Genomic DNA, 11,595 nt, shown 5'->3' with positions numbered 1-11,595 from the left:
AGGCTCCATAATGAGTCCACCTACAGCCGGGGAGGTGAGCCCCTCCTGTTAGATTGTTCGTGGCAACATATTTTATTCTTTCTACTTCTCTTCTAATATTTATACTTGTGTACTTGTATTGCTACTGTGACACGGTAATTTCCCTTGGGATCAATAAATTATCTATCTATAAAGGGAAATCTGTTAGCATTAAAGTAGCCAAAATAAGTCATTCTTAAATTTCATGATGATTGCATTCGAGTAAGTGAATCGTGTCTTTAATGAATTTATTGCTGTAATAAATTTTTATTTTTTTTATTAGAACATGCCATGGATGGCTTAGAAGAGGTTCTGGCAGAAACAGGAGGTCCAGTAATTGAGAATAGCCATAGCCATAAAGAAATAGTTGAGATAGAAATCAAAAGATAGGGCTAAAATTATATTTTCCTCATTGGAAAGATATTAGCAGCAAAATTAGACTCAATTTCCTGATGCTCAGTTTGGCTCCAACTTCATAAAGCAGCAGTGGTCCTTGTAAATTATGCACCTGACTGCAGTCCATCTTCATATAACACTGATGTGATCTCACCTCTGCAAAACTTGTCCAAGATGATCCAGCTAATACCATGTATCAACCACATGACACCTAGCTTCAAAAGGAGTGAACAATCCTACCCCACACTCATTGTCCACTTCCAACCGCACCAGCCCCCAATACATACACACACACACAATTATACACAGACACACATGGACAGTCAGTATAGAATTAAATGGATCTTGAAGCATCTGCAGTCTGAGCTGCTAGTGGGAAACAAATATTTGTGCTTGGAGGTAACATTCAGTCAAAGCCTCAGAAAGTGGCTGGATTTGGATTATGGCTCCTACTTACACCTTTACTTATCATTTCTTTCCTGTGCCTGAGTAGTCAGTAGTTCTTCTGGGCCCTCAATTTGTTACAGAGGGAGTGGGGGGAGTTGTACTGCCAGTTTCAACGACCTGCCAGAAGGGATAATGACTGCAGAAGGGCACTGGCCAGGAGGTAACGTCCAGCAGGAGAGCCAAAAGAGCAGGTGTTTGTGCGCACAAACGATAGCAGAGAGTTCCTCCTCTCAGAGGAGTGATATCCCAGATGTAGCACACAGTATAGACTCAATTCATCTATTGACTCATGTAGAAGATTGTGATTTGTAAATTTTGGGTCATTCAAAGCTCTGGATATGAGACTGGGTGAGTAGAAGCAAATAACATATCCTGTCTCTGCATTAAGCGCATTAAGGAACCTTGCATAAGCACCTATGTACATTTTAGATTTGTACAAATTCTGGCTGCATCCTGCCTCCAAAAAAAAAGTCAAATTTAAATTCCTGATTGCCCCTAATTCTGAGATGTAATTTTAACAAGGTGTCCCACTTTGCTGCGAATACTACATTAGGAAGGTGACAGACAAACACTCGAGAAGAGATGAATTAAACTCTGAAAGAAGCCAGCATTGCATTCGCAGAGCTTCACCAGCATTGTCTCATTGTCTGCTTCCTGTTGTGGTAGACTGTACGCACTTCATCTGGAGGGCTCCACTGCAGAGACCCGAGCTGTACTGGAATATCAAGGGGCTTCATTCATAAATGTCCAACCAATCTGTGGGAAATGCTGCCTTTGAACTATACTACCTTGCCATTAGTGGCAGCAGTCTATGTGAAGCAACTGTACTACCTTGCCATTAGTGGCAGCAGACTCTGTGAAGCAACTGTACTACCTTGCCATTAGTGGCAGCAGACTCTGTGAAGCAACTGTACTACCTTGCCATTAGTGGCAGCAGTCTATGTGAAGCAACTGTACTACCTTGCCATTAGTGGCAGCAGTCTATGTGAAGCAACTGTACTACCTTGCCATTAGTGGCAGCAGTCTATGTGAAGCAACTGTACTACCTTGCCATTAGTGGCAGCAGTCTATGTGAAGCAACTGTACTACCTTGCCATTAGTGGCAGCAGTCTATGTGAAGCAACTGTACTACCTTGCCATTAGTGGCAGCAGTCTATGTGAAGCAACTGTACTACCTTGCCATTAGTGGCAGCAGTCTATGTGAAGCAACTGTACTACCTTGCCATTAGTGGCAGCAGTCTATGTGAAGCAACTGTACTACCTTGCCATTAGTGGCAGCAGTCTATGTGAAGCAACTGTACTACCTTGCCATTAGTGGCAGCAGTCTATGTGAAGCAACTGTACTACCTTGCCATTAGTGGCAGCAGTCTATGTGAAGCAACTGTACTACCTTGCCATTAGTGGCAGCAGTCTATGTGAAGCAACTGTACTACCTTGCCATTAGTGGCAGCAGTCTATGTGAAGCAACTGTACTACCTTGCCATTAGTGGCAGCAGTCTATGTGAAGCAACTGTACTACCTTGCCATTAGTGGCAGCAGTCTATGTGAAGCAACTGTACTACCTTGCCATTAGTGGCAGCAGTCTATGTGAAGCAACTGTACTACCTTGCCATTAGTGGCAGCAGTCTATGTGAAGCAACTGTACTACCTTGCCATTAGTGGCAGCAGTCTATGTGAAGCAACTGTACTACCTTGCCATTAGTGGCAGCAGTCTATGTGAAGCAACTGTACTACCTTGCCATTAGTGGCAGCAGTCTATGTGAAGCAACTGTACTACCTTGCCATTAGTGGCAGCAGTCTATGTGAAGCAACTGTACTACCTTGCCATTAGTGGCAGCAGTCTATGTGAAGCAACTGTACTACCTTGCCATTAGTGGCAGCAGTCTATGTGAAGCAACTGTACTACCTTGCCATTAGTGGCAGCAGTCTATGTGAAGCAACTGTACTACCTTGCCATTAGTGGCAGCAGTCTATGTGAAGCAACTGTACTACCTTGCCATTAGTGGCAGCAGTCTATGTGAAGCAACTGTACTACCTTGCCATTAGTGGCAGCAGTCTATGTGAAGCAACTGTCAGGCAACATCAAGACCACTGGTTCAGCAGCAGTGTGAGAATAGGAATGCTGTCACCCAGAGAAAGGACAGTCAATTTGCATTCTTAGAACATTGCTGTGTCTTATCAAACCTAATATCCTCTCATCAGATGTGTTGCTGGGAAGTTCAGTGAAGACCAGAGTCTTGATGATGGAAGTGTGATCTTACACCAAGCCTCTAAAATTTTGAGAGTTCTTAACTGAGAGATCAGCTAGCAACTGTTACATAATGATTGGTTGCACAGGTTAATATGACTAACATGTCCCTCCTGGAAAGGAGCACTGAGTGAGGCACAAGCCTGACTCATCATGTTGCTCGCCATTGTACAACTGCTAATCTACAACTTTCCACCTAGAAAGCAGGCGGTTACTGAGTAAGAGATTATTTTTATTTGAAACTGGGAGCTAAGGACACTTTGCAACCTACAGAGCCAGAGCTGTGTCACTGGGCAGATAGGTCAGAAGGAAAAGACAGTCAAGGAGGCCTTTCCACAGAGGGCCAGAGCTTACATGAGCTCCACTCCAGTTATCATTGGTGGGATAACCCCGATGTGAATGCAGAACAGGATGTGTGGTAAATGGGTTTATTATAGTTTTTCACTGTGCCTCATACAGCCTCTCATCAAAACCAGTTCATGAAGGGCTTCCTTTTTGCCATTCTGAAGTCACCAACAATGGAGCACTTTTCCTGCAAGCAAGAAAACAAAGTTTGTTTTTAACATTTTCACCATATTTAATACAATGATGTCACTAAATATATCTTGTCTTCTCTTCCCCTTTTAACACTCAAATGGTATAATTTCTCTATTTCATCACTCCCAGTACTTCCTCCCTTTTCTATAGCAGCATCCCATGCAATTTCACCACCAGACATTCCAATGTGTAGGACCTCATCACTCTATATGTGGCTGAGCTTGAGCTAGCTTGCCTTTTGATAAAATTTCTATCTCACTCTGACCTCTCTGTTCCTGATACCTAAACTGTTATAAACTTCACAAAGCACCAATGAATCTTTTAATTCAGCATTTCACAAGGCTTCCAGAGCAAGTACTTATCATAACACTGCTCCCATTTTCATGGACTGCTGTTGATATCATTCCCATTTAGAGCTCTTCTGTACGCATCTTTAGTTTCTATACCCATCCCTTTATCAACCACTTTTGCCCTGCACTGTCAGACATCTCACTGTTTAATCTCTCCTATAATAGTTCAATAGTTCCACTTAATGTGGAATTATTAAATGCAGTGTGTAAAAAGAGCTAACTTTCAGTCAAGTCTGCATCCAAGATTTAATAAGCAGAAGTTCAAGTCAGTTTTCTCTGAGTTGAACAATCCACACCAGGGGTGTGTGAAAAGAGCTACTTTTTAATCAGGAGAGTGATTGCGATTTTGAAGGCAGAGTTTCACTACAGTTTTTCCCTGAGTTGAGGAGTGACCAATTGGCAAGAGGGATTCATTAGAAAGGGCCAATAAAAATCGCTCAGGTACAAGTGGAGAGGCCATTCCTTTGGAGTATCCCAGTGTTTAGAGTGGCTTTGGCTCATCTAGCTTGGGTGAGGTACATTGTCTTGTAAGTAACTCTCTCTATCCTTATTTGTTCATTTCTCATCTGTTCAGGCATAGTAGTAGTAAGAATTGCTCTAGGAACAGTGTTCTGTACTCTATGTGGGATGTGGGAAGTCAGGAGACCTCTGGTCTCCAAGATAGACATATCTGCACCAGGTGAACAGAGTTGCCGCTCCTGAGAGAATGAGTTAAGGAACTGGAGTTGTAGCTCAATGACCTTTGTCTCATTCAGGAGAGTAAGGAGGTGATGGACAGGAGCTACAGGGAACTGGGTGACTACAGGAGAAATGCATAGCTAGTTCAGAGTACACCTGTGGCCATTCCCCTCAATAATAAGTATACAACTTTAGATAGTATTGACAAGGATAACATACTGACCAGGTCTCTGGCACTGAGTCTGGTGCTGTGGCTCAGAAGAGCAGAGAGGTGAAGAGAACTGTAGTGTTGATTGGACATTCCATAGTCAGAGTAACAGAGCTGAAATTCTGTGGATGAGATAGAGACACCCGGATGGTATGTTGCCTCCCTGGTGCCAGGATCAGGGATGTCTTGGACCAGGTCCATGGCATTCTTGAGGGTGAGCAGCCAGAATTCTTGGTGTATATTGGCACCAATGACATAGGTAGACAAGCTGAGGAGGTTCTGAAGAGAGATTTTAGGGAGCTAGGTAGAAAGCTGAGAAACAGATCTTCCAGGGTAGTAATCTCTGGGTTGCTGCCTGTGCCATGTGCCATTGAGGGTAAGAATAGGATGATTTGGCAGGTGAATGTGTGGCTGAGGAACTAGTGCGGGGAGCAGGGTTTCAGATTTCTGGATCATTGGGATCTCTTCTGGGGAAGGTATGACCTGTACAAAAGGGACAGGTTACACCTGAGCCCGAGGGGGTCCAGTATGCTTGCAGGCAGGTTGGCTAGAGTTATTTGGGTGGGTTTATACTAATTTGGCAGGGGGATGGGAATCGGAATGATAGTGCTGAAAGGTCTGAAGGAAGATACGTCATCTGGACCAGATGGTGTACACCCCAGGGTTCTGAAGGAGGCAGCTGAAGAGATTGCAGAGGCATTAGTAATGATCTTTCAAGAATCACTAGATTCTGGAATGGTTCCAAAAGACCAAAAAATTGCATATGTCACTCCACTCTTCAAGAAAGGAGAGAGGCAGAAAAAAGAAAATTATAGGTCAGTTAGTCTGAACTCAGTGGTTGGGAAGATGTTGGAGTCGATTATCAAGGATGAGATTTCAGGGTACTTGAAGGCACATTATAAAATAGACCATATAGTCAACATGGTTTCCTCAAGGGAAAATCTTGCCTGACATATCTGTTGGAATTCATTGAAGAAATAACAAGCAGGATAGACAGAGGAGAATCAGTTGATGTTGTGTATTTGGATTTCCAGTAGGCTTTTGACAAGGTGTCACACATGAGGCTGCTTAACAAGCTATAAACCCAAGGTATTATAGGAAAGATTCTAGCAAAGATAAAGTAGTGGCTGACTGGCAGGAGGCAAAGAGTGGGAGTAAAAGGAGCCTTTTTTGGTTGGCCGCCAGTGATTAGTGTTGCTCCTCAAGGGTCCATGTTGGGACCAATTCTTTTTGTTATATGTTAATGATTTGGATGATGGAATTGATAGCTTTGTTGAATTGATGCTTTTGTTGCAAAGTTTGCAGACAAGATGAAGAAAGGTGGAGGGTTAGATAGTTTTAAAAATGTTGAGAGGCTACAGGACTTGGGAAGATTAGAAGAATGGGCAAAGAAGTGGCAGATGGAATACAGTGTCATGCACTTTGGTAGAACAAATGTAAGTGTTGACTATTTTCTAAATGGAAAGAAAATACAAAAAAAGATAAGTCACAAAGAGACTTGGGAGTCCTCGTGGAGGATTCCCTAAAGGATAGTTTGCAGGTCAAGTCTGTGGCGAGGAAGACAAATGCAATGTTAGCATTTATTTCAAGAGGACTAGAATATAAAAGCAAGAATGCAATATTGAAACTTTATAAAGCACTGATGAGGCTGTACTTGGAGTATTCAGAACAGTTTTTGGGCCCCTTATCTTAGAAAGGTTGTGCTGAAACTGGAGAGGGTTCAAAGGAGGCTCATGAAAATGATTCCAGGTTTGAATGGCTTGTCATGTGAACAGCATTTGATGGCTCCGGGTCTGTATTCAATGGAATTCAGAAGAATGAGGGGTGAACTCATTGAAACCTATCGAATGATGAAAGGCCTTGATAGAGTGAATGTGGAGAAGACAGTTTCTGTGGTAGGAGAGTCTGAGACCAGAGGACACAGCCTCAGAATAGAGGGGCATCCTTTTAGAATGGAGATGAGGAGGAATTTCTTAAGCCAGAGAGTGGTGAATCTGTGCAATTCATTGTGACAGGCAGCTGTGGAGGACAAGTATGTATATATATTTAAGGTGGATAGATTCTTGATTGGTCAAGGCTTGAAGGGATAGGGGAGAACGCAGGAGATTGGGGCTGAGAGGAAAATTGGATCAGCCATGATGAAATGGCAGAGCAGACTCGATGGGCCAAATGGCCTAATTCTTATGGTCTTAATATCAGAGAATATATATATACAACCTGAAATTCTCACTCTCCACAGAAATTCTTGAAACAGAAGAAAACCCCCAAAGAATGAATAACAGAAAAAACATAAGAACCCCAAAGCCCCCTACCACTCCCATGCACAAGAAGCATCAACCCCCTCCTCCCTCCACTTTTTCTAGCACAAAGCACCAGCATTCCCACCACTCACTATGCAAGCAACAGCAAAGCCCTCAAAGAGAGACCATGATCTACAGTGCATCAAAAACTAACTGTTCACTCCAACATTTCAACATCCCACATGCGCTCTCTCTCACTAACAAGTGAGGGACAGCTATCGCTCCTTCCATAGCAAAGGGGAGGCAAACAGTTGTGATTTCAATATTAATCATTCTGAGATGTTGATTTTTATTTCAGGTTCCCCAACTCGAGAATCGGCAGCAAACTCTCCCTCACCACTGAGAGAAGGGGAGAGAGAGGGAGCACCCAGCTCTGAGTGCAGAGGCCTCCAACAGCCTCCGGCTTTCGCTACACTGCTGAGAATTCACGTCCACAGGGCCACACAAGGTTCTGAAATCACCCGATTTCAGGCCAAACCTGGACATACCAAAATGCGGCTGATTGGTGAGCTTCAAGAACGGAAACAGTCCGCCATGCAGAACCACAATTTTGAGTGCCACTGTGGATCAAAGATCCTGATAAGACCACAGCCACCTTGAAAAAGAAAATAGAGGCATTAGAATAGGAAGAATTTAATTGTTTCAGTGGTGATCTGGGAGATGTCGCTCTCTGGCACCATTTTTAGCTCCGCCCAGTGACCTTCCTTTACTCCTTCCCCTTCCTTTCCTTCCCTCTTCATAGTTCATCATAAGTTATTAAATAATGAACCTCTCCCATCTCTAATATAAGATCATGGACCTAACTTGTAAGTTCCATTTTTATGACATGATCAGCAATGTATTTTCTGCAATATCTTATAAAACATGACTATTCTGTTCTTGCATCCCTAATAAAATACAATTACATTGATTTACATAAGCCTTACAGCTTGAAAAGACACCCTTCCTTCCAAATTATTGTGCTCTTTATCTTTTACTCAGGCAACAGCTCTAGTTCCATGTGCTTGCTCTATTTTTATACCCTTTCATTGGCCTTCCCATTGACTTAACCATATCTGAAACGTTAAATGTGGTTGCTGCTTTGATCATTGATCCCTGTTGCCTATTCCATCATCTCCAAACCATTCTGTCATTTGTGTTTATATCTCCTTGTTCTCAGTACTGCTTTGACTAGAAACAATGTATTTCTGTTTGTTCTGTTCATTCCTTGACAATTTCAAAGCATCTCTATCAACTCAGCACTCAATCTTTTATAAACAATTAGTCACTGGGTTCCTCAGGTCTGCTCTATCATTCAATTAGATCATGGATATCCCTGTGCCACAAATCCACTGTCCTGCCTAATCACAATATTCATTAATCACTTACAGTAGGTCAATTGGTCCTCTTACCTGGTTCACCACTCATAGTAACCTTTTACTTCTGCCTACTTTCCAACACTAACCTGTGTTACTTGATTCTTTTAATATCAAAATCATATAAATTGCTGAATTGAATTTACACTTAGCAATTGGTCACCTCAGTATAGGAAGGATGTGGAAGCATTGGAAAGGGTACAGAGGAGATTTACCAGGATGCTGCCTGGTTTAGAGAGTATGGATTATGATCAGAGATTAAGGGAGCTAGGGCTTTACTCTTTGGAGAGGAGGATGAGAGGAGACATGATAGAGGTGTACAAGATTTTAAGAGGAATAGACAGAGTGGACAGCCAGCGCCTCTTCCCCTGGGCACCACTGCTCAGTACAAGAGGACATGGCTTTAAGGTAAGGGGAGGGAAGTTCAAGGGGGATATTAGAGGAAGGTTTTTCACTCAGAGTGGTTGGTGTGTGGAATGCACTGCCTGAGTCAGTGGTGGAGGCAGATACACTGGTGAAGTTTAAGAGACTACTAGACAGGTATATGGAGGAATTTAAGGTGGGGGTTATATGAGAGGCAGGGTTTGAGGGTCGGCACAACGTTGTGGGCTGAAGGGCCTGTAATGTGCTGTACTATTCTATGTTCTAACTGAGCCTCCATAGCCTTAATCAGCAGAGAATTCCAAAGATTTCGTACCCAATGGATGAAGAGATTTATTTTCATCAATGTCCTGAAGACTCTCCTTACCTTGAGGTTCTGACTCTTGCTTCTATATTCCAATGTTGATTACATTCAATGGCTGAAAATCCATTAAAGAATTCCAAAGATGTTCAACTCTCCTCATTAAAAATAATCTCCTTTTCCCTGTCCCAAATGCTAGACACTTATTGACCATTCCTCAGCACCAGGTTCTCCATTGTGAGAAAACAGTCTCTCAAGCATTCTCTCTGTCAATCCATTTCAGAATGTTGAATACCCAAAGAGATTCAATTAAAGTGCGTCTAGACCAAGATTACTTAATCACTTTTCATAAGACACCACCCTCATCTCTGGAATAAATGTGCTAAAATATCATTGCTTAGGTGCTGGTGTTAAACAAGATCCCCTCCAACGTTACATAAAATTGGTCAAAATCCAGTGGAAAATCATGTTAGGATAGTTTACACCCAGAAAAAAAATGCTAAAGAGAAATTTATACAGTTTCCACGAGGATCCCACTAAAACCACAGCTACCTCATAAAAGCACACTAATACAAATATTGTACATCACACACACACAAACTATTATTCTATCCACACCATATACAATGTATGTAGCCTATTTTCGTACTTCGTCACTTTGTCACTTGCATCTTCCACAGGCCTCCAAGGCAATGAAAAATCAGCTGTGTCCTCCACCTCCTCCATATGACCTAAAATAATGAATGGGCTTTCTGCACAGTCATGGGCCCTTCTCAAAACTCTTCAAGTGCACTTGTTCAAGTTCTAAGCTCTATTTCATGGTGGAATGAGCAAAAACATAGACTGCACATTTGAGTGTGTGCCAGATATCAGGAAAATGTCAGACATCTGAATGTGATCGATACCTAAAGGTGCCCAGAACAATTTCACAATTGATGCAATTTCCTGCAGAAATTATCACCAGAATGATTTACCTGCCTAAATGTCCCTTAAATGTTATATTTGTCCCTGTCTCCATGACTTCCTCCAGCGGCTCTTTTCATATACCTGCCACCCTCTGTGTGACAACTTGCCCCTCAAGTCCCCTTTGAATCTCCACACAGAAGGCAGTGAATGTCTGGAACCAGCTACCAGAGGAGATAGTGAAGTGGATACAATTACAATGTTTCAAAGGCATTTGGACAAGTAGTTGGACAGAAAATTCATGAGACTTTATGACACAGGAGCAGAATTAAGCCATTCAGTCCATCAGTCTGTTCTACTATTCCATTATGGCTGATTTATTATCCCCTTTAACTCCATTCTCCTGCCTTATCCCTGTAACTTTTGATACCCTTACAGATCAAGATCCTATCAAATTAATCTGTTAGTTAAGCCCATCACTCCTACCGGGGCATCGGCCAATGACAGCAAGTCCTATGTCCTGGACCAGTCTTTTAAGTTACCCCTTGGCATCAGTGTAACCCATCTTCTTGGTATCAGCTTAAATATGGCGTTGCCTGGCGTTCTTTAGGCCGGCCTCTCTTCTGCTTTCCCTGAGGATTCCACTTTAGCACACGTCTGGTGGCACAAAGCTTACGCAGCATGTGACCCAATCATCCTCACCTTCTTTTCCTTAATTCTTCTTCAATATTAAATATATCCAAAAACTTGGTCTCCACAACTATCCACAGAATGAATTCCCCAGATTCACCACCCTCTGGCTGAAGAATTTCCTCCTCATCTCTGTTCTAATGGGACATCCTTGTACTCTGAAACTGTCCCCTCTTGTCCTAGACTCTTTCACATTTGGAAAAATTTGCTCCACGTCCCCTCTACCTTATGGGCCTACTGGAGGTCAATGGAATTAGCCTAGAAAGGCACCTTGGTGGGCATGGATGAGGTGGGCCAAAAGGTTCAATTTCTTTGCTGTATAATTCTATGGTTCTCTCTTGTAATGATAATATCCAATCTTCAAAGTCATCTTCTTTCCTTCCAGGGGTTCCCTGCTATTGGTCCATGTGGTAAAAAGAAAGATTGCAAGCCTTATTTTAGAGAACACAAAACTCCCTGATATAAAAAGAGCAATATTGAGAGAGACAGACGTAGACTGGATAATTCATAGACATAAAAAAGCACCGTCGGTTTCAATGTCCCAATTTCTTTGGTTGATGCAACCTACTTAAATACTTGGGGCTGAAGAGTTGAGTCCATTGCATTGCCGATTGTGAAACTTCCCATCACCGGAAGTGGGCGGCTCCCGTTGCCCTCCCCAGGCTTCTGCTGCCGAAAATGAAGGAACAATTATCTATTCCAGTACCTGTCAATATTAATCTAAACACAGCACATTGCTTTCAAAGATTTAAATCAGCTCTCCTGGTGTACCTTATACAATGG

The 11,595-nt window shown here is 42.5% G+C and overlaps 1 long non-coding RNA gene across 1 annotated transcript; it reads right to left on the bottom strand.

Moving 5' to 3' along the window:
- Positions 1-3,543: 3,543 nt before the first annotated feature.
- Positions 3,544-11,477, bottom strand: LOC140725923 (uncharacterized). Its single transcript, XR_012098519.1, has 3 exons — positions 11,381-11,477; positions 7,671-7,777; positions 3,544-3,641 (listed from the first exon to the last, which is right to left on the bottom strand). It is a non-coding gene; the product is annotated as an uncharacterized lncRNA (long non-coding RNA).
- Between the last annotated feature and the right edge of the window lie 118 nt (positions 11,478-11,595).

The sequence above is a fragment of the Hemitrygon akajei genome, chromosome 4 (genome assembly GCF_048418815.1).
Source record: "Hemitrygon akajei chromosome 4, sHemAka1.3, whole genome shotgun sequence".
In the NCBI taxonomy this organism is placed as follows: domain Eukaryota; kingdom Metazoa; phylum Chordata; class Chondrichthyes; order Myliobatiformes; family Dasyatidae; genus Hemitrygon; species Hemitrygon akajei.
This window is presented reverse-complemented; position numbering and strand designations above follow the sequence as displayed.